This window comes from Lissotriton vulgaris, chromosome 3_1 (genome assembly GCF_964263255.1).
Source record: "Lissotriton vulgaris chromosome 3_1, aLisVul1.2, whole genome shotgun sequence".
Classification (NCBI taxonomy): Eukaryota; Metazoa; Chordata; class Amphibia; order Caudata; family Salamandridae; genus Lissotriton; species Lissotriton vulgaris.
The window spans coordinates 857,105,578-857,129,988 of record NC_141689.1 but is presented as its reverse complement, the minus strand read 5'-3'; positions in this window follow the sequence as shown (position 1 = coordinate 857,129,988).

The window sequence follows — 24,411 nt, the reverse complement described above, 5'->3', positions numbered from 1 at the left end:
TGCGAAGATTTGGAAGGGGTACTACTGTACAACTTCAAGCCAGCGTGGGTCGATGTTAGCGGAGTTTTTAGATCTATCTCTGCTTTGACCGGGTCGTTTTTTATATACCTTTGACACAGGTCATTATCCAACAACAATGGAGACAGACCATTGTTAAAGGAAACTTTTGTCAAAGAAGTATTTAAAGTATGTTTGGAGATAACTGGCGGATTTTCCCCCATGTGCATATTATCCTCTTCTATACCATCCCTAGTTTTTATAATTACTTCTGGTTCTAATTCAGTGTTATTTTTCGCTGTGGAGAATACGGGTGGAGAGAAAACACTCTCGACAGTCAGAGGAACCACTTTAGATTCTGTTATGCTGGTAACCGCAATTTCCTTTCTGTTTTCAAGCAATTCTCTTGGTGTGTTGGGCAATGTGTCTGTGGGAGTAACACCAGATTCTATAAGGACCACTGATTTTTTATCCTCCATTGCAGCTTTAGTCTTGCCCTTTTCCCACAAGTTAAAAATCTGACAAGTACTCTTCAGATTAGAGGCCTGACCAAGCTTGTTTCGGAGGGGGTTCGATCTGGTTTTAGAATTTGATCTTCCTACCAATATTCTCCCAGACCTCAATTTCTTTGTCATCATCCCACTCCAGTAATATCAGAAAGGGGGCTGGGGAGATGTAAGTGGAATTAGTTTACCAGATTATAAGTCTCAGATGATCAATATAGCTATCTAACATTAGTGAAGAAAATGAGTGGTTTGAATCTAAGGTGCACAAAGGAAAAGTACAGATCCTAAATAGCCGAAATAGTTTATGGGGCTAATAAGGGGGTAACTGTTGCGGACAGGGCCTAGCCTAGCCTTCTCGTGCCTCTGAGGGCCTCAGAGGGCCCGCCCTTGTCCCGGGCTTCTCCCGGGCGCTACCCGCGCGCTACCGCGCAGCGGTCTGCTACACTCAATATATAAGTTACAAGGTGATAGGGGCGTGGCCTCCAGGGACAGCGTCACCAGGTGGGATAGGTGATTGAGGCTGCTGGGACTCTTGGGAGTTGGAGTCCAGCAGTGCCTACGCTCGCAGCCCTGATTTGCCTACAGCCCAGGAAAAGGTGATAGCAGTGACCAGCTGTGAAGCGGGACCCGCGGAGCGGGTCCGGCGAAGAGTAGCGCCTTTCAGAGCGCTTCCAACGAACAGAGCCGCGCTTCCACAGTCCACCGGCACCAGGCACAGTCACAGGTCAGCAGGTCTAAAGGATGAGAAATCCGCAGGTTAGGCAGATCCGGGGCCTTTTCTCCAAACAGCAGCAGGGGGCGTGGCCTCCAGGGAGAGCGTCACCAGGTGGGATAGGTGATTGAGGCTGCTGGGACTCTTGGGAGTTGGAGTCCAGCAGTGCCTACGCTCGCAGCCCTGATTTGCCTACAGCCCAGGAAAAGGTGATAGCAGTGACCAGCTGTGAAGCGGGACCCGCGGAGCGGGTCCGGCGAAGAGTAGCGCCTTTCAGAGCGCTTCCAACGAACAGAGCCGCACTTTCACAGTCCACCGGCACCAGGCACAGTCACAGGTCAGCAGGTCTAAAGGATGAGAAATCCGCAGGTTAGGCAGATCCGGGGCCTTTTCTCCAAACAGCAGCAGGGGGCGTGGCCTCCAGGGAGAGCGTCACCAGGTGGGATAGGTGATTGAGGCTGCTGGGACTCTTGGGAGTTGGAGTCCAGCAGTGCCTACGCTCGCAGCCCTGATTTGCCTACAGCCCAGGAAAAGGTGATAGCAGTGACCAGCTGTGAAGCGGGACCCACGGAGCGGGTCCGGCGAAGAGTAGCGCCTTTCAGAGCGCTTCCAACGAACAGAGCCGCGCTTCCACAGTCCACCGGCACCAGGCACAGTCACAGGTCAGCAGGTCTAAAGGATGAGAAATCCGCAGGTTAGGCAGATCCGGGGCCTTTACTCCAAACAGCAGCAGGGGGCGTGGCCTCCAGGGAGAGCGTCACCAGGTGGGATAGGTGATTGAGGCTGCTGGGACTCTTGGGAGTTAGAGTCCAGCAGTGCCTACGCTCGCAGCCCTGATTTGCCTACAGCCCAGGAAAAGGTGATAGCAGTGACCAGCTGTGAAGCGGGACCCGCGGAGCGGGTCCGGCGAAGAGTAGCGCCTTTCAGAGCGCTTCCAACGAACAGAGCCGCGCTTCCACAGTCCACCGGCACCAGGCACAGTCACAGGTCAGCAGGTCTAAAGGATGAGAAATCCGCAGGTTAGGCAGATCCGGGGCCTTTACTCCAAACAGCAGCAGGGGGCGTGGCCTCCAGGGAGAGCGTCACCAGGTGGGATAGGTGATTGAGGCTGCTGGGACTCTTGGGAGTTAAGAGTCCAGCAGTGCCTACGCTCGCAGCCCTGATTTGCCTACAGCCCAGGAAAAGGTGATAGCAGTGACCAGCTGTGAAGCGGGACCCGCGGAGCGGGTCCGGCGAAGAGTAGCGCCTTTCAGAGCGCTTCCAACGAACAGAGCCGCGCTTTCACAGTCCACCGGCACCAGGCACAGTCACAGGTCAGCAGGTCTAAAGGATGAGAAATCCTTGGAAGACTTGGATTATACCTATTGGGCCTGAACTGAAACTTTGGATTAAAGTGGACTATTACTTTGAGACTACTGTATTTATGATTACTTTCGTAAACACCCGAGTGCTCGGATTTGTATGTAGATACTGTTTGCTCTCAATCCGGAGGGCATATTAGGGTTGTTTATGGCAAGCGACCCTCTTTTCCTTGGAGCACCACCTATATACTATATTTGCTGTCTACTCCCCCTTAATTAAATTGCAGTGTGCCCTTATTCGTTTTGCCACCTGGTTACCATATTATATTACGCTGAATAGATGTTATCCCGCCTCTGAGCGGCTCACCTGTAAGCTAATGTACCATGTGAGAACCACACAAAAAAGAATGTACTTACCATCTCCACGTCTTCAAACTCCCACCACTTTCCTACATATCAAAAATAAAAACAAGCATTTTGCTTCCTTCTACACTGTCCTCTGCCACATCTTTTAGGAGAGCACGCCACAGAGCAGCCTTTAGGTGCTGTAAATGGCAATATTACTATTGTCAATTTAAAGATACTCATTAGATGCACAGATACAAATCCAGCCAGCCCTAGTTCAGAACAAACAAGCAGCCCGTCTACGCCCGTCCACACCTGGCCGCCGCCAGACGCAAGACAGGCTGGCAGTTTGGGTAGAGATATTCCTGCCTAGAGGGGATTTGTTGGCTATTAGGGAGGCAGTGAAACCTTGTGCTCATTCTTTGGACAAGGCGCCTGAAGGTCCTTTTTGCTGTTTACATTGCAGTTTTGATTCTGGGGCCATTACACTGCAATGTATGGAATCCCCCTGGATGGGGCACAATATTAAGATTTGTAGCTTGAACTGCCGCTCTCTAGTGAAACATTTTCTCGACGTCTATGTGCTGGTGCAGGATAAAGCTCCTGATGCTCTTTTGTTAACGGAAACCTGGCTATCAGCCGACACAGTGGTAGAGCCTGGTCTGGCACTCCCCCATGGTTTTAATATCATGACTCTTAACAGAGACTCTAGGGGGGTGGTCTTGCAGTCATTTTTAAATCTTGTTAAACCTGCACCTTCACCAAAGTGGCTATGGTTGGCTGTGAGTGCGCATGCTTCGGGATTGCCTTTAGTGCAGGCTTTACCTTGTCTGGACTACTGAACTATTGGCCCCCAGGTCCCTCTAAAGTGTTTAGAACTGTACTCATAGAATTGGTCAGATCGTTGGTAATGAGATCTGCCAATTTCACTGTTCTCGGGGACCTGGACTTGCATCTGGATAGTCCTTTGGATCCCGAGATAAGTAGTTTTCTGGCTGACTTCGAGGCATGTCAGCTGTTTCAACTGGTTCAAGGTCCCACTCATTGTGGCGGCCATTTGTTGGATCCAGTTTTCTCTAAACTCCAATCCCTCACAGTTAATACCCCAGCCCCAATGTGCTGGTCAGACCACTACATGATATCTATGGTTCTCACTGGGGTAGAGCCCTCCCCAAAGGTGGCTCAGCACTCGTCCTATAGGCTCCCTTGGCATAAACTAAAGTTCAAACAATTTCACGCCTTCTGTCTACAAATGTCCTTAATATACGGGATGATGCAGACTTGGCTGACAAAGCACTGTCGGACTGGATCCGTCAACCACTGGACGTACTTATTCCAGCCAGGTGGTCTAAGTGTCGTAACACCAAGTCCAGTCCATGGTAGAGTGACAAGTTAGCCAGCGTGCGTAAAATCTGTAAAAGGGTGGAACGGGTGTGGAGATGTGATTATGACTATTGCCAAGGGCCACTTATCAGGTGGCCATCAAAGCTTACCACAGGGCCATTCAGTCAGAGTGGGCAGCCTACTATGTAGCCGAGATCAAGGGCAGTAAAACCCCGTTAAATGTATCTTTGGTATACTTAAAGATCTCAAACAGGGCGGGTCGCCCCCTGCACCTCGCATTACATCAGCCGAGCAATGCAATGCCTTTGCCTCCTTTTTTGTGGAAAAAGGTGGAGAATATCTACAACTCTTTCTTGCCAGCTTACCCAGTCCTGGGCTTAGCACTCAGCCCCTGCACCACCTACACTCTTGCGTCCTTTCCTTCCATCTCGCAGGACAGCTGCGTGTGCAATGCAGCAAGGTGAAATCAGGCTCCCCTGCTGACCCCCTTAAACCAGAACATTTTATGTACTCCTTATCTCTGCTTCTGGCTCCTCTGTGTCAGGTGATTAATCTGTCCCTGTCCAGAGGAGTCATTCCGAGGACATGGAAACAAGCCATGGTGACCCCCTGTTAAAAAAGCCTTCTCTGGATACAACCAAACTGGAGAACTTCCGTCCCATATCTCTCCTGCCATGGATATTTAAGATTACCGAGTCCTATGTCAACTCCATTCTGACAGGCTACTTGGAAGATAACATCCTGGATATCTCCCAGAATGGCTTTCGTCCTGGCCACAGCACAGAATCAGACCTCCTGGCAGTGACTGTACATCTGAGGGCTGCATTGGATGAGGGACGTACGTTGGCACTGATTTTATTAAACCCCAGTGCCGCGTTCGATACAGTCTCCCACCAGATTCTGTTTCAACGGCTGGAGGAGGTGGGGAGCATGGCTTGCCTCCTTCCTCTCTGAGAGGACCTTTCAGAAGTCGGCTCCCCCTTTTTCCTCTCAGACCCATACCAATCAACAGGGATTGCCACAGGGCTCAGCGTTGAGCCCTACGCTGTTTAATTTGGATGTTAAACCTTTAGCAGCAGTGGCTAGGAGCAGAGGCCTGACACTGATATCGTACGCAGACGATACTCCGTTGGTTGTGACACTCTCCGGCAATTCAGCTCAGGATGCCAGTATGTTTCGGAGTCATTTTTTGGCCATCTCTGAGTGGATGTCTGCTAATTGCTTGCAGCTCAAATCTAGTAAGACTGAAATCTTGTTGGTTGGGCGGGATGCCAAGCTGTGGAGTGAACAGTGGTGGCCTACTACTGTGGGCCATGTCCCCATCCCCAAACAATTAGTGAAGAATCTGGGTGTTTTTGGTGGATTCCGCTCTCCGTTTCCATGCCCACACCAAGAAAGTGGCAGGAACCTGTCTGTATGGGTATACTGTGTGGGCTTAAATCATTGTTAGGATAGTTTGACCCGTGTACTCGGCAGGTCATCTTCCAGGTTGCCATAATGTTGAGAGTGGATTATGCCAACTCGCTATATTTGGGGGCTAATAAGTCAGAGATTCTTAGATTGCAGAAAGTCCAGAACGCGGCAGCCAGAATCCTTCTTGGCCTCCTGAGGACTTGTTTCACCTCTGTAGCCATTCGCCAACTACACTGGTTGCCGGTGGCCAGACGGGTGGAATTCAAATCTCTGTGCATCGCTTTTAAGATCTTGAAGTTCTCCTCCCCGGCCATCTTGGCCACACTGCTCTTGCCTTATACTCCTCCCCGCAACCTCCGCTCAATGGGCCAATACTTAACGGTTGTTCCCAGGGTGAAGAGAGGACTGACTACCTACTGGGGTCCCTGGAGACTCAGGGAAAGCAGTGAAGTATCACCTGCAGGAGCAATGTTTGAGCCCTAGGTTTGTACATGCAGAATCAGTCACCATCATCTCCAGGTAATCCATGTCAGAGGGACAGATTTGAACTTCAAGAACAAGTCTCTATTGACGTTACCAATGAATAGGTGTCGAGAGCCCTTGCCAAATGGAAACTATCGAAGACATCCCTGTGTCACACTAGGGCAAACAAACTTGTCATTGCATATGGAGATTGGCTTATGGGAATTCGCTTTCCCAAAGATCTATAAGAAAAATTGAGATGCCGCCTACCCAAATTGAATGTCTATTAATGCCTAGCCAGGTGCAAGTCTGAAGGAAGGGGTCAGTAGGGCCAGCTTCCACCAGAAAAGAGGGACAGCATCTCGGTTTCGTGGAAAAGGATCACAGCATTATTGCGGAACACTTAGATAAACACAATTTGCTTAACTGATGCATTAATGCAATTAGTCTCCACTCAGACCTTACATTCCAGCCTGCTTCCCCGTAGATCTGCTTCTTTTGCCTTTGTCTGTACTGGTGGCTGCACGTAGAGTAGTGATGGCAGGAGGGACATCTGAAGGAATGGGAGCTGGAAGGCTTGGAGTACAGGAGTCAACTTTCATTGGGTTTAAGCCATAAATTACTCAGCATGGTCTGACCAAACTATACATCAGTTCTGGTTGCAAAACAATGCTAGGAAAAGCGTGAAGCACCACAGACATGCCGATCTTACAGATCACAGAGTGGAACGTGTACCTGGAGAGCCACAGGTAGCACCCAGGCTGTTTGACAGGATCAGGATCATCGTACATACCAACGAGCACACCTGAAGTTTGTAATTAATCCGAGGATTTCCTCATGGGAGGAATGCAGTAGTGAAACGTCAACATTACTGGGCACGTTTTAGCCTGCCTCTGTACAACATGCTTTGCCAATCAGTAAATAAAATAATCAGCATATCAAGCAGAGATAAAACAAACATCAGCCAAATCTCAGTAACAAAAGTAGATCTGGTGAATAAGTTCCACACGTAGACTGTACTGTAACCTATTGTGTTGTTTGTATAGAGCCTTGTACCCCTGAAGAGGCCCAGAAGCTCTTTCAGTGCTTCCTGTAAAAGGTGACTTCATTTTTGTGCATGGTTTGTAGAGGGTACATTTAAATAATGACCTATGTGGGAAATGTTTTGGTGTCATACCTGAGGTTTAGAGGGACGTGCCAATCGTGCTGGGGCAAACGTGTGGCTGTGCTTATGCTTGTAGAGCAGCAGAGGGGTGTACTAGAGATAGATCCACATTCGCATCTGCTCACCATCTTCAAGTAAGAGGCTACTCCTTCTATTGTGCATGGCTGGGACAGTATTGGTTTATAGAGTACCTTATATGGGAAGAATCTGAGATGTGTGCACAATGTACTAAGGGGGGCTCCAATCACACTGCGGCCAACTTGTGCCTGAGTTTAAGAATGGAGTGAAGCAGAGCGGTATACCAGAGTCAGAGTTACGTTTGTTTATACTTGCCATGCTCCAGCTTTTAGGCAGGAAGAGCTTATCCTGGGGCATGTCTTTGCTAGATAGAGTTCAGGTTTGTAGTGTGGCCAAAGTTTCGAAACTAATGATGTTGTGTATAAAGGATGCTCCAGTCGTGATGCAGAAATCTTGTAGCTATGCCTCTGCCTAGAGTGCTGTGGCGGAGCATAACATGTTTAGTATGGAGTAAACAAGGTTAGCATATTCCTCTTAGATGACATGAACACGGTTTAGAGATTTTGTTTGGAAACAGCCCAGTCTTATAACCCTCCTGAATTCTATGTGGTCATGGATCCCCTTTATCTTTACTGGTAGTGAGTTCCAGAGCTTAAGAAGTAAGTACCACAAATATACACTTATCTGAAGGGAAGGATAGTCAGGATTGCAGCCAGTCTGGAACTGGTCCTCCTTTGGGGTATGCTGTGGTTTTAGCTGGAGGATGATGGGTCTGGGGCCAGGGATAGTCCAGTGGGCAAAGTAGGAATCTTTAAATGAGCTGCGCCTGGCTTTAAGCATCAAACGGATAACCTGCAGGACTGTAGAGAGTTGGATATGTATGCACAGATGTCAGATTTGCCTGACATCCACTATCTTGATCCTCTGGAATCTTCGCAGGAGGAAGAGATGGGACCCCAGGTATAATCCACTGGCATGGTCTAAGAGTGATAACATTGATGCAATGTGTAAAGATGCAGCACAGACTGTGTATGTTGTAGAAGGTGCTTTTGGCCACTTGATTTACTTCTGCAACACATGATAGATTGGAGTGGGTCTAAGCTCATGAGGCAGGATGGCAGATGGTAGATAGTTGTGGAGTGTTAATTTGCCTAGTTTCCAAAGTGGAGAATCCAACCCTTATGAGTTGAGTTTGATGGATAACATTCAGGGCACCACTGTATGAAGACAATCACCTATGAAATGTAGAGGTCGAGTGGATTTGTGAGCTTTTGGAATATCTGGATTTTATCCTTATTGTTGTAGGAGGTTATGTTGAAAAATGTGTTGAGGTCCAGTGGATGTGGAACAGAAATGGAGTCTGTCACCGTCACCCCCACTAAATTCACATCAAGTGGTCATCTAATCTCAGCCTGTCTGCCCTCTCTTAGACTTAGCTCCTGGCAAAGCCAGTGATCACAGACAAGCTTTTCACTAAACAAAAGCCAAAGGTATCGGTTTGGTAATGCTTTATTTAGGTAGAAAGACTGTGGTCATTGTAATATGGAACATAAACTTCTAAATTGTATCAACTGCAGAATCAGCTCAAATAAGAACAAGCATTGCCTCTCTGCAGGCCAGAGGCCTTGTATGTCATCCACTTTCTCTGAGGTGGCTCTCGCAGCCTCGGTACCTGGCACTTAACACAATGTCCGACACACCTGGCCTGATGCCCTTAACTGTAGACGAGCAGGCCTTCCAAGGCAAGGGCCAGAAAACACAAACAAAGGGTTCTTACATGCCATGTGACTTACACACGCCAGAGGAATAATGAGATGACTTTCTCCATTTAAGTAAAACGTCACTGTCCTATGGTATGATGCTGTACATCTGGCCTGCCACCAAATGCATGTAACCGCAATGGAAACTGACCAGTGAAGTACTTTTGAAAGAAACTATGTTTATAGGCCCGGCTAAATAGAATTGATTCCTCACAGTTCCACCTCAAACCAGCTGAAGCCTGTTGGAAACGAACAGCTGACAATTTGGGGCCCTCGTTAAAGCATTGAAGGCAGCCAGAATTTAAGATCTTGTTTTGGAGAGAAAATGTTTGCTTTGAATATCGGTACTGCTAAGATGTCAATTAATTTACACCACTTAGAGGCATCAAGGGAAAAACTACCGACCGTTGGATCATATTTTCAGATTAAGAAATAGCCAGGAGATGGTACTTGAGTTAGAATTTCTCCAAAATCCTGTTTTCTTTTTTTTTTACATGACAGTTCCACCTTCATTCACGATAATTTCGGATGGATTTAGAAAGCTTTATAATAGAATGAAAAGCTGTTTCTAATTGGATTTGCTCATTTATGTTTATTTACTGAAAAAAGTAGTATTTTGTAGATTTTTCTATTTTTGCTATCTTTTACATGAAAATGCAGCGCAGGCATGTGAAATACAGGGCAAGTTGCAACACTAAGGCCCTCATTATGAGCAGCCTCATCATTCCGATGATGCCACGTGAGAATTATTAAATCTGCGGTGCTTCTGCAGGTCTGTTTGCCATGCACATAATTCAGCTGCTGAAAACAGGCGAAATCGATTTTGCAAATGGGGGCGAGGGGTTGATCAGGAATTACTACGGTAATCAGACCCAGAATTGCAGATGCCCACTTTAATTCCTAATTTCTAAGAGAGCTTTTAGGATCCCAGGGTGGGAAAAATCTGGACGATTTGCAACGAGGCCCTAGTGGAACAGAAAAATGACTTGAAATTGGCAGTCCAATGAAGTTAAATTTTCACAGAAGGGATTCGTTTAATATCAATTGATGAAAGGCAACATGCACCGATCAACAGAAAACAAAATGTTAGCTTGGTAAAGAGTGTTGTAATAAAGGCATAATCTAGTAGAGAAGGAAGGCTGCAGTGACATTCTTTTATCAAACTGGGGATATCAATCCTGGGAAGCCGCTGGCTCCCCCAGTGTGGTAGTACATGTTTTATCTCTCACATTTCCCACAATGCTGCCCTTTCTTTCGAATCACTTGGCACGAAAAAGCCACAGAGTAAGAAGCTATTGGTGCCTGAATTCTACCTACAAACAGGTCTGGGAGGAAACACGAAGGTGCCTTCAGTCTCACACCTTGCGGGCGTGAATGGGCAGAGCCTCCAGCCTCTCCCAGCTAAGGAATTAGTGCCCGCGCGCCCTACAGGCACCAAAACATCTAGCGCGCATACTTCAGTCACGCGAAGGAGGCGCTACAGAACCGCTTCGATCCCTCCTGTTCAGGAGCCTTCAATAAACACTGTCGAAAACAGACCCAACCCTGCACCGACCGGACACAACCCTGGCCAGCGAGGAAACCCTGCACCACGCGGAGACGCAGTCAGCACCTAGAGACGCACTAAAGGCATACATGTGACTTACAATGATAACACACGGGAAGACACGACACTGCCATGAAGGAAGGCTGACTTCTCAATACTGTGGCCAAAACGAGACACGTGCCTCTAAACCTGCTGCGTAGCATGCGTCAACGCGCATAACACAAAGGGAGGAAGTGACCACGGTGTAAGACGTGGATGTCTGGTATGCGCTAAGTGGCAGTCCGGTCTGTGATCCCAGCACCGGAGCATGCTGCCCGGGAAAGACTGTTCTATTCATGACTCCCTCATGTCAGCTAATAATTAACTTATACCTGGCACCGTACTCTCAGAATTCAACCCTAAAGTAAAGGGCTTTCTCCTAGTGACGGCTAGTCTGATTTCAACCAAACTTGTTTAGCAACAAGCACTGGCAAAGCCAATCGGTCGGAGCGATTTGAGGTGGAGGTGTTGCAATGCCTTTAATTTTAGTACAACCTTAACCAAAGGAGCTGCTATCAGGGACACATTGCAGGGCGGTGCTGTGCATTAACATATTTGTGTTCACTTATGCAGACCTACCTTATCAGAATGTTTTGGACAGGGCTTTAAGTGGGATGAAAAAACTGTGGGGTCTCTCAAAGGGGCGTGGCTTTAAATCACTTAGGCTAAAAATCTGTGTTTAGCATAGTGTGCAGCCCCACTTGTATTTTGCTATGCCTGTTTCTGTCATTACATCCATTCCAGATATGTGATACAACAAGTAACATCATACCTACAACAAGTCAGGACTATTGGCTTTGTCAACGGTTATTAGTTGCATAAAATAAATAAGCTGCAACTATGGCTTGTTGCAATTAATATTGAAAAAGCTTCCAATTAAAGCCCTGGAGACCCTACCACAATGTTGCTGCTCTTGCGTTTCGGAAAGGGAAGGGAAATCCAGAGAGAAAATGACTCCATTTAAAGGATTTCCATTCCCAAACAACGCTCACCTGGCATGACGTCCACTAGTGAGAAGTGAGTAGTATGGGCAGCGCACATCGATGTGCCTGCTGTCTCGAAACGGGTCTCAATCGGGCTGTTTTGCGCCATGGCACTTTTTTTCCGGCAGGGGCGGCTCTAGGCTCATGGTGGCCCTGGGCAGGGAGCCTAGGTAGGGGGCCCCGGAAGAGGGGTTTGGGGCAGAGCCCCCCGGAGCTCAGGAGGGGGGTCAGGGTGTTAGGAAGTGGAACAGAGCCGGAGGCCGCCAAATCCCTGCCAGGGGCCGCCACGCAAATATATATCCATCCTCAGAGGATTATTATATTAAGGATATATATTGGCATGGAGACCCCTGGGGTTTGGTGGCCCTGTGCAGGTGCACAGTTTGCACATGCCTAAGGCCGGCCCTGTTTCCGGACTGCAGTGACAGCAAACTGCTGTCACTGCAGTCCGGAAAAAAAGAACCGCCGGTGCCAGGGCTCAAAACATAGCCCGATAGAGACCCGTTTCGAGGCCCCTTAAAAAAAACTGCCGGTGCTCAGACCCCTTGAGACCCGGCCCACTTAAAGCCCTGGTTTTGGGGTCTTCCCAATAAAGGATGCAGGAGTTTGTAGGTGTGCCTCCTATGTTGGTTAAGTTACCGCTTATCTACAATCACACTTCTGCCCCAGTGTCATCCCGCAGAACACTCTCCTTTTCAGACAGGTTAAAGGATGGAGCCTGGACGCTGTACTTATGGATGCTTACGTCCAGAAGAGGGAGGAAACTAGACCAAAGCAATGCATGTCTTGCATACACGCATGTACAGTGTGAGACAGAAGTTTTAATGCGTGTTTCTACTTATAAATGAAAACACTGATTTGTAAATCCGTATTTGTAAAGCGCCAACTACTCAAGGTGCTGGGGGCCGTCGTGGAAATTAAGTGAGCTATTGCCCAGAGTCACATGGTGCTGAGCTGAGCTGCCACCGGGATTGAACCGTGAACCCTGTGCTCCTAAGTCAGCTGCCCTGGCCGCTGCACCACACCTCTCCACTTTGTTCAACACATCATATTTTATTAAGTCGTTGAGGAACTTTTAGTGATAATATAGACATCCAAGGGCCAGTTACATGCCAAGTTTTCAGGACAACAACTGACTTTGTAATGTTTTCTATTTATATTCAACGTATGTAAAAATATACCTTACGTGCATATCCTGAAATACACCAGGCCCTCCTAGACCTACGCTGGATACCCTTGTGGTATGGGATTAGTGCTGGATGGAACGGCAGGAAAAGGGTTCACATTGAATGATGTTCGTCATTCTTAGCATTGTGCAAAGAGCGTATTTATGCATTTATTTATGCGATGCTTTTTTGTAAGGCACCTATAGCTCCTGAGCCTATTTCAGACCACTTAATTGAGTTGGGAAATAAACATGCTCAGTCAGTGTTTCCAATGTTGTGCATTTCCTGAGAGGCTTCAAAATAAGGTCAGGTCAGTATGCATGCTGTACCTTAATTCCACTGTATGACATGTCCTCTGCCTACCTGCTTTTCACCCCAATTTAGTGTTTCTTTTCAAGGACTAAAAAAAACAAAAATGAGTTAGATTTCCAAAGACAACATTGCTCTCTGCTCGAGGGATCATCAAACTAATAAAGAAAACGATTGTGTGCGCATTTGGAGGTAATTCGAGGCGATTTTCTACCTCCACTGGTGTAATAAGAGGTGCTTTTTACCTCAAGGCTCTGACACTCTTCTCTGACAACTCACTATTAGATAATACAGCAAGGCCGGAGGACATGTCAGAGGATGGAGGGGGGGCGGGGGGGAGGGAGTGGGGGGAGAGGGGGTATGGTCTCATTAATTGTCACCATATACGGGCATTGTAAATGGAGGTGATCTCTTACTGAGGGGAAAGGTGAACACCCATTATCATGAATCTTTCTTCCCGCATACCATCACTCCACATACTATTATTACGAACTAGCAGCCCGTCCCGACCTTGTCCGGGAGCAATCAGGCTTCCTTGACCCCCGCCCGCCCCGACATTGTCCAGCAGCCCGGGACCCCGTCTGCCCCTCCCCCCGCCTGCCCAGTCCCCCGCCCGACATTGTCCGTTGGTCCCCCGGAGCCTTACCTCAGCCACCGCTCCTCCCACGCGCTCCTCAGTTCACCGCTCCGCCACTCCTTGCCGCTCGTCACCGCTCCTCCCGCCTGTCCGCCGGTCCTCACCGCCTGTCCGCCACTGGTCACCGCTCCTCCCCCGCGCCATGTCCGCAGCTCCTCCTCCCGCTCCTGGACGCCGCTCCTCCCCGCGCTCCTGACGTCAGCACGCAGGTCGCGGCCGGCGCTACTTCGAAGGGACTACTTTTTTTTTAAGGTACATTTTTTTTAAATAACGCATATTTTTATAGTTTATATAGCCTATGTCCATCTGCACACCCTCACGATTACAATGATGTATTGGGTGTGTGTATTGGCGCTGTGGTTCCTGAGTATACCCGCTCAAAGGTTCAAAGTTCTTGCTTTATAATAGTAGTATAGATCTACCATTACTCCGCAATGCCATTATAACGCATGGCATTACATTTTATATGCTTTTACCACGCATACATTTAAAACGAAATTCGTTGTAAATGCATGAATGGTAAAAGCATGTTTTTTTTATATGTTAGGATAAGGTAAGTATGTTTCGGGGTGATTGGGTATTTTAAGGGTTCAGGGCTAGGTTTGGGTTTTGGGGTGCAAGGGTATTTTTAGGGGTCAGGGCTAGGTTTGGGTGTTGGGGTACAGGGGTATTTGTAGGGTTCAGGGCTAGGTTTGGGTTTTGGGGTACAGGGGTATTTTTAGGGGTCAGGGCTGGTTTTGGGGTACAGGGGTATTTTTAGGGCTCAGGGCTACGTTTGGGTTTCGGGGTACAAGGTTTTTTAGGGTTCAGGGCTAGGTGTAGGTTTTGGGGTACAGGGGTATTTTTAGGGTTCAGGGATAGGTTTGGGTTTTGGGGTACAGGGGTATTTTTAGGGTTAGGGATAGGTTTGGGGTACAGGGGTATTTTTAGGGTTCAGGGTTAGGGTTGGGTTTCGGGGTACAGGGGTATTTTTAGGGTTAGGGATAGGTTTGGGGTACAGGGGTATTTTTAGGGTTCAGGGATAGGTTTGGGTTTTGGGTACAGGGATTTTTTAGGGTGCAGGGCTAGGTGTGGGTTTTGGGGTACAGGGGTATTTTTAGGGTTCAGGGATAGGTTTGGGTTTTGGGGTACAGGGGTATTTTTAGGGGTCAGGGCTAGGTTTGGGTTTTGGGGTACAGGGGTATTTTTAGGGTGCAGGGATAGGTTTGGGGTACAGGGGTATTTTTAGGGTTCAGGGATAGGTTTGGGTTTTGGGGTGATAATGTGTATTGAGGGTTTAGAGGGTATTTAAGTTTTGGGGTACAGGGGCATTTTTAGGGTTCAGGGATAATTTTGGGTTGCAGGGTGTATTTTTAGGCTCAGGATGGATTAGTGTTTAAGGGTGCTGGGGTAATTTTCAAGGAGTAAGCGTGGGCTATGATTATGGGGTGCAGAGGCATTTAAAGGGACAAGGGTGAGATTATTTAGGGTGTAAAGGGAAATTTAAAAACATAAAAAAATAAAAAACATAAAAAAAAATATATATATATATATATATATATATATATATATATATATATATATATATATATATATATATATATATATATATATATATATATCAGAGCAGAGATCCAGAAGGAGTCCAAATATATTATTGTATTCCAAACCAAGACTCCGGGGGGCCTTAACCAGGATGAGGAGCTAGCAATCCATCTGAAAGTATAGCACCTTTACATTGTTTGCTTCTCTCTCATACTATCTGCAACATTATGCCTCTTCCTTCGACTAGCATGCACTGTTTATTTATTTAAGATGTTTTTAGTGAGACTTTCTAATATGTTGAGCACTGAATTTTGGCATTTCATGTCTTTTTTACAGATTTGGCTGCACTATGAATTCAACAGCAATTAACTTTCCTTGCACTAGTCCTGCCATACACTGGACGTTCATTTTGGGAGCACTTTATTTCTTCTCTTCACTTAACATCTAGGCCGTTTCCGACAAGGTAGGCCCCGCTGCGGGGGGCAACCTTACACCTTGGACTTGGTACTTTGACAAATCCCTTTGTAAAGTTCCCTCATGTGCGCTGTGGTACTTGACCTGTATAACGTACCAGATTACCTTGGTTTTCCGCCATGTGGCCCTCTTGTATTTTACAAACATAGACTTGTGGTCAATATGCACCAAGTGCACCTAACAATCATGTGCATTCTAATTTCCTGCTGTATGCTGGCTCATATCTGTTTACCAATGCAATTGTATGAACTGTGGTTACCTTTTGACACGAGGTCAATACGTGTTGACTGCATTAACTTGTATAAATTTACTTTACATGTCGGTCCATATGTACATACATTCTGTACGTACGCAGTTTGCGATGGGATACATCCCCGCAGTGTGTCGCATTTCTTTTCCAGGCATTGCACACATGCGCTGTATTGTGACTCAGCTCCCAAGTTGTATATTTTCCCACGCTTGGTTGTCACAGCAACGTGTAGTTCTGCGTTGCTGTTTGACTACAAGCATGGCGGTGGTCGCCTCGATTAATTTTGGTCACATTGGGGCGAATGTATTCTAAGTGGCACTTTTCTTCTGTGCAGTTAACAGGAGAGTGGACTTACACAGGCACATACAAATTTCTGTATTTACAACAAAGTTTGCACTATGTGAAAGATTTATTTTATATCGTTAATATTATGTGTGGGACAATACTTGACACAGTAAATTACGTTTCCAATGCACATATGTCTGTTACAACTGTGAAACTTTATATTTACGATGTGTGTTGCGAAGTCCTGTTTCTATGACCATGCACCTTGGCATTATTTACCGGAAACTGCTCACTTTCAAACTAACGTGATCAAGGCTGTCCGCAGCCGAAACAAGTTGTTAGTTTAAATAAACACCCTTGGAGACTTTTAGCGGTGTTGTGTTAATTTGCAGACTGAGAGCACTTGTTATTCTGGAACTTTGGAAACTTTACATTACCGGCGTGCTCGGCTGGCATTGGTGCCACTTCCCGAGGGGCCGCCGTCAGCGTTTTTTGAGCGGACTTTGAAGCATATATATATATATATATATATATATATATATATATATATATATATATATATATATATATATATATATATATATATATATATATATATATATATATATATATATATATATATATATATATATATATATATATATATATATATATATATATATATATATATATATATATATATATATATATATATATATATATATATATATATATATATATATATATATATATATATATATATATATATATATATATAATCAGAGCAGAGATCCAGAAAAACGAAAGGAAATCAGGCGAGCTCACAAGGTAGATGCTTCGAAAGACAGTGGTCCCAAACATTAGCAAAAGATATAGCAGTCAGAATGAATATAGACCAAAATTGAAATTAATTAGTCCTGCTAATTAACCGGCACTTAGGATGAGCTCCTGAACGGAACGAGTATTGACTCGGCCGATGCAACAGACCCCCATTGCGGCGGAACCTGTTTCTTCTCTTCGGATGAGCTACTGAACGGAACGAGTATTGACTCGACCGATGCAACAGACCCCCAATGCGGCGGAACCTGGTTCTTTTCTCCGGTTGTAATCTGTATTCCTTAGACCGGCACTCGAGCTTCCTCCTGAACCCGGTTATCATTCACTCAATTTGATAACGGTCCCCATTCGCCACATCCGCCTTTATTTGGCCGGCAGGACCTGTTTTCCTTTTGAAAGTTTAATCGGTCCATACAAAGTTATTTTTAATAAATTGACGACCTTGTCGATTTTCTTGACATTAAGGCATATAATTACAAGTCCTGATGATGATCCCATACTAACAGGGATCGAAACGTCGTCGACATTTTACACTTGATGATTTCTGACACTATATTGAAAAGGTCACACAAAGTGTATTTTTACCATTTTCTGTTTAAATCTAAAGCCCTCACAGACTGCCCTGTTTCCTTTTTTGTTTGCCTTATATGTATGTCATATGTGATAGTAGGACACAGGCTGTGTCCCGCTTAGCAATTGTTTTTCATCTCTCCGGTCACATATAAATATTTATACTATTAAATCTTGTCCGGCATGACAGTTAAAAAATATAGATTTCAATTTTGGTCTATATTCATTCTGACTGCTATATCTTTTGCTAATGTTTGGGACCACTGTCTTTCGAAACATTATACTCCCAAAGGTCCCAGACCTATTGCTACTTTTGGGTTCCCTTGTTTCCTGTAACACAAGGTAGATGCAGCAGGTGAAGTTTATTCCCGGCAGCAAAGACGACGCGTTTCGACCACGTCAGTGGTCGGTCATATGACCCACATCTCCACAATGCAACCATTTAAAGGTACATTTCAAATTGTCTTGCATAGACATAGAAGAAAATAAAGTTTCTTACAACGTGTTTTAACGTCACATTTCAAAAATAAAATTAAGTGTAGTAAAGACAATTGTGCATTGGTTAAAAAATGAGGTACTGCAGTTTTTTGTTCAATGTTACAGCCATATATATATATATTTAAATAAAGTACTTTTACAAAGTATATGCCTTCACCACGCATGCCTTTGCGTTGTAATTGCATGCGTGGTAAAGGCATATGCGGAGTAAATATTTGCGGGGTCATGTTATGTCGGAGTAAACGAACTTGCGTTATGAAAAATGCGGAGTAATGGTATGCAGGATATTCACCCGCGGAATAACGTCATATATTCAGGGGGAAATGTTATGTGTCCTAGCCTTGTAAAAACTGTAATGCTGTCTGATTGTGGTTTGTGTGGCTCTGCCAATGATGAACAATAGACTCTAAGTCCACTGTGTTAACACCTTTGGCTGCCTCGGACTACGGATCACAGGCTCACACTTCATGAGCTATTTGATACTATACCCTTACGCCACTTTTGCGTCACTTTTCCAATGTTAAAAGTGGCGCAAGGGGCTTGTAAATCTACCCCTTGGTATCCACTTTTGTGTTAAAAATGCTATGGAGCTCACATTTTTCCGCATACGCACCTATCCCTATCAATTCAGAGAACGTTACTAATGCTCTCGCAAAACTTCAAAGTCCCAGAAGTGTTTCAGGGTCTGAACAGACAGTAGACAATCATTTTAAATCACTCCAGACCTCTGGAGATTTGCAACACTTTATAGCTCCAATTCAAGTTCAAAGACCCTGTATATTGTATATAAGGGATGAGCACTGAAAAGATTTAGACACCTTAAAGTAAACAATTCTTTTTAAAGGCGTCAATATTAAAAAGTTAAGGAGTGTTTTACCAAAACAAAGAGTCTGCTGGGGCAGAAACACTGCTCTTTTCTTTTCCTGTGGTGCAGCTTTTTCATTCTGAATCAGAAAACAAGTTAATTTACTTTCTCAAAGAAAGATGGATTTTGCGCTCCAAAATGGAGAGAAAATGACTTAAACTGAAGAAATGATCTAGGACTCTCACAGAAAAGCAAGCCACTCATCTTTTGTGTTCCACTATTGTACTTGTAAAGACACTCTTTAGGACTGTCTTGCGAAGTACAGAAGCCAGTCTGCATTTGTGCTCCAGGCAATGTCAACAGTAAACGCTAGCCCACCAGACCAAAAAAACCAGGCCACATCTTACATTAAAAAAAACAGGCCACACATGAAGTATCGGACCAGTCCTTCTGACACTGCTAGAAGCCATACAAGCCACTGCCTGTTTGTAAACAACTAACACATGAACCGTAATCTTAAAATGTGTTGCACAGTCATATCTGGGCAGAAGCTCAGAATTTTCACCTTACAATGTGACGTATACCCTGCTACCCTTTGTACCCAAAGTCCATAAACAAAAAAGTCGAACAAGCTCGTTCTCAAGCAATGCCCCTTAAATTTGGAACTCCATACCAACACACATCAGGGCGAACCCCCCTTCCTGAGCTTTAAGAGACACTAAAGGATCTCCTCCTCAACTGACACCTCAACTAGGAGGTCATCATTTGCCCAACGTGGCAGGCTTTTTAACCCATGCTCTCTTTATACCTCTCAGAAGCTATTTCTCTCCCTTCGTCCCAATTTAGATTGAAGACAGAGTTCCCAGTGTCACTTCCCCTTTCTGGAAGTGGAACAGGAATTTAAAAACTTAGGCACAATGGTCACAGGAGTACCAGTTTTGATGGCTGCAAAGGGATGAAATTGTTGGTCTGCTTCTGGGGAGATGTACTCTACTGACGGAAACTTCCACTGAAACTTTTAGGGAATGGATGGCATTTTAAATTGTTGAACTACCAAAGTTCCTCTAGACCTTATAGACTAGCCCATTTTGGACATAATTCTGAGATCATTGCTTTGAGATGGTGGAACCCCCACAAGGTCTCTAAATATACTGTGCAGAAGAGCCAAAGGAGAGGTCTATCACTCCAGGGTCGAACTGGCCTATAGGTCAGTCAGGCAGTGCCCAAAGGCCTGGTCTCGCAGATCAGTGTGTGTGTGTGTGTGGTCCTTTTTAAGTCTCAGACAGACCGTGCATGCACGGTCTCGAAGAGACATGTTTTTTTTACAATTCTATTCAGTGGGTTTTAGACCACAGATGGGATTACCATTTGTTCCCGCCATTATCTCCTTTATATCCTTCATTCCTGTTTGTCCATGGCATGCATGAGTCATGCCTCTTCTTGCGTTTAGACCTCCCCTAGAGCATGGACCAAGTACTTGTGTCAATCCACTGCTCCCGTTTTAGGAGCCACTTTTTTCTTTGCCTTTCAGCATTCCACACGAGGGCTCTTGTTTTCACCTCGCTCCGTCCACCGTCCCCTGTGGCCTCTTCTCCCTCCCACTGCAGGGATCGAAGATTTGGAGCCGCAACACCTTTGTGCTCGATGTCTCTGTGTCAGCTATAGCAAGCAGCCACACACCACTTTTTCCACACATTTTCTGTTTCTCTCTGATAAGGTAAATATGGGTGCACAATTAAAAGTTCTACACAATCTGCCTCGGGCTGCGACTTTGTGACTTTGCCCCCATCTGTCAAATCGTTCTAGCACTCTGAAGTGAGCTGTGACCTGGTTTTACCACTGAGCACTGCCCAAAACAATACGCTGTTTCATTTAGGGAACAAAAAAGAAATAAAGGCACAGCAAAACCAAATGACTTTATTTCTGCTATAACTTTACACTATATACTTGCTCTCTGTTGAAAGTCACCATTTTCGCAAATATTCTTTTCGAAATACAAACAGAAAAATAAGTGTACTCTGTCTCAAAACGGGTTGCTTTTGATTGGATGCATTTAATGAAAGCAGTAACATCTCAGCACTATCTCAGCATGCTGCTTAGTTATTTATTTATGCATTTTGGTGATGTCTACTTGTGTATTTACAGCTGCCTTAACAAGCGTTGTACAAAACAGAAAATAAACAAAAATAAAGGGGCAGGTCAGAAAATGAGGATAAATCATGGTTTCCTTGCTTAAATTGGGTCCTCCTGGACAACACAGCTAAATGACATTGACAAAGCAAATAGCTCTCAGATTGGCAAAGCCAATAGGTTTCGGTGATCTGAGAGCTATTGGCTTAGTTTATTTTAAAGCAGTTTATGGGCCTGTTTTATGTTTAGAAGGACCGGTTTTTACTGTTGATTTCCCAGATATTATTGCAAACACTGCCTGCAGCAAACAGAAAGAATGCAGTGTCCCACACCTTGCCAAATACTTATAACAGCAGGTCTCCACAAGCTCAAACTGGCCTGATTTGCAAACGTGGGCCACTTTTTTTTTAGCTATCTGGCTCATTAACAGGGGCCACATATGTTGGTGCCCAGGCCTATTTTTTGTCCCTCTCCGACCCTGTATTACTCCTTATTTGAAACTACTGCTGGGTCTCTCAATAGATTACCATATATAACCAGGCATTTGCAGCCCCAGACGAACCGTCATTGAGGATAGATTGATATGCGATGGGATAACTGGCCAGGGAAAGGGTCATTTACAAAGGTTATCAAGAGAGAGACAGAGTTCCTGATAAACTACCACAACCTATGGTAGTGAGGATGTTTTTATTGGGGAAACAGCCTTTACACTGCGGCTCGACCTAGACTGTGCCTTAACAGCATGGTTCGAACCACAGATGTGTCTTTACAATGCAGAGTGGTGTGGCTCACTGGTTAGAGGCGGCAGACCCGGAAGAAGAGAACGGCCCAGGACCAGGGTTTAATTCCTGACGCGGCAGGGTCGTGGACCAGGGTCAGCGGACTCGATAATTCTCGCCTCGGTGCCTACTCTAACCAGGGATTACACTCGGCAACTCTGGGCATTAGCTTGCCTCATCTCTACAACGGCCCCCCACATTCGATAGGGATGCCTGGTTTCACCTTGGAGATACCCAGTAGGGACGATCTCACAGGGATAGCCAGGACGGGTTCCCCAGCGGTCTACAGCACCACAACGCCTCAGGGCAGCAGTGCGCTTTACAAGACACATACATTACATTCCTTTTCTACGCTAGTTGTTGGATTGATGTTGGACTTTGCTTACTGTTGCACAGACTGGAATTGGAATCATAAATTATATTATTCCAACTCCAGAGCTTTCCCTAAAGCAAGTTGTTGTAACGACTTGTATGGTAACGGAATGCGTTGTAAAGACGCATTTGTTGTTCAAATTGCGTTATTAAGGCAGGGATGATCAACGCCTGCGTGATTCTGACATACAACCGTTTTTAATGAGCTGCCACTCCCACAGTAGTAGAGAAGGTACATCCCTAGACAAACTACCTAAAGGATAGGCATCAAACATTTACAGGGATTCAGGAGGTGGGATTTGATCGGGTTGCCAAAAACTGGGGATGTGGGAGGGCCGACATATATTTGATTGGTGAAGAAATAGGATTTGGGTAGTACTGAAGTTTATTAGAGTGTTGTAGGTTCAACACAACCATCAGAAGAAAAGTAATGCAAGTGTTGAATTGTCCGATTGCTCACCATTAGAAAAACGGGTCTCAAAACCTTTGGCCAAGAAGGCAGCCTCGTTGATATACAAGACCCTTGTAAGCACTGTCCTGATAATCTTGACTGCATGGGATTGAAACCGGAACGGCACTCGAGCCCACTTGAAGATTCAGAGAGGGAAGTAGCAATATTGCCAGGCTTCAAACTAGTCAAAGTAGGAACCATCATGAAAATATGTCTCACAGGATGCATGCAAACAAGGGGATTCTTTCTAGCACAACCTAAGATAGTGTCCCAAGATCCACAATTTTGGGGATACAATTGGAAAGTTCTAGTATAGAAACTGGAAGTCCCTACAAGCCTACCAGTCAAGGCACCTATTTTGAGGATATAGACCTATGGAGGCATCACACATCCTTCCTCATCCTTGGGCTTGAGATAGCCCGCAACAACACTGTACATATATTAGGTGGCCCATAACCCGCTGAGTCACAATGTGGCTACATCAACTGGTGTATGGCTGCAGATAGGGCAATATTTGCTAGTCACAGGTGCGCAAAGTTACAAAAAGATTGAGACTCATAGAGAAGACACTTAAGCCTTGATTAGCAACTCGCTGAAGACCTGTGGCTAAAAAGAAAAGGCTTCCTCCAGCTTCATAGTGAAGTGCCTTAGAGAGGGACTCATTCCCTAAAGGCCACATTATTTACAATAATGCAGTATTTTTTGTGCTGCACTGCCTGCAGGGTTGGGAATCACACAGACATAACAATGTGTAGATACAATTGATATTTGTTTTATTCTTCTGAAAGTGGGAAAGAACAAAAACAGCCATACAAATTCTAATAAAGGGAAAAATGGTTCCTGGGGGATTCAGCTACTTAGAATCTACTGGACTGCTCTGGAGAAAATGTCAGTATATTCCACTTGTGACAGAACTGGTTATATTTTTTTCTGTAGCACTTATGCATGCAATGACATAAGAGTACTAGAACAGAGATAACAAGCACCTTGCCTATGTGGCAGCTATTGGCTTTGCCAATGTCTTTCAGCCATGTTGTGCAGCAGGGAGGTTACTGTGCAGCATGGCTAAAAGTTGGTGGCCTGGCGTAGAGTGTAGTGGCACAGAGTGGAGTGGCGTTAAGTGATGTGGCATGGCACAGAGTAGGGTAAAGTGGTGTGGCATGGCACAGAGTAGGGTAGAGTGGTGTAGAGTGGCATAGAGTGGAGTGACGTGGAATGGCAGAGATGAGAAGCGTAGAGTGGCGTGGTATGGTGTAGAGTGGTGTGGCGTGGAGTAGAGTGGCGTGGAGTAGAGTGGCGTGGAGTAGAGTGGCGTGGAGTAGAGTGGCGTGGAGTGGCGTGGCGTGGAGTGGCGTGGAGTGGCGTGGCGTGGAGTAGAGTAGCGTGGAGTCGAAGAGAGTGGGGTGGAGGTGAGTGAAATAGAGTGGCGTGGCATAGAGCGTCAGAGTAGAGTGGTATAGAGTAGAGTGGGGTGGAGTAGTGTGAGTGGAATAGATTGATGAAGAGCAGAGCTGTGTGGAGTGGCGCAGATTAGAGTGGCACAAAGTAGAGTGGAGTGACAGAGTGGCATGGAGTGGTATAGAGTGGAATGGGGTGTCTTACTAATATCCATTTCTTGTGACTCGGTTCGTAACTATGTACCTTGTCTGCAATCTACTTTAAACATTATAATATACCATTCTCCAGAAACAAGAAATGGGATTGGTTTCATAGAAGTCATTCACAATACTTCACGCAGTGGCGGCGCAAATGTA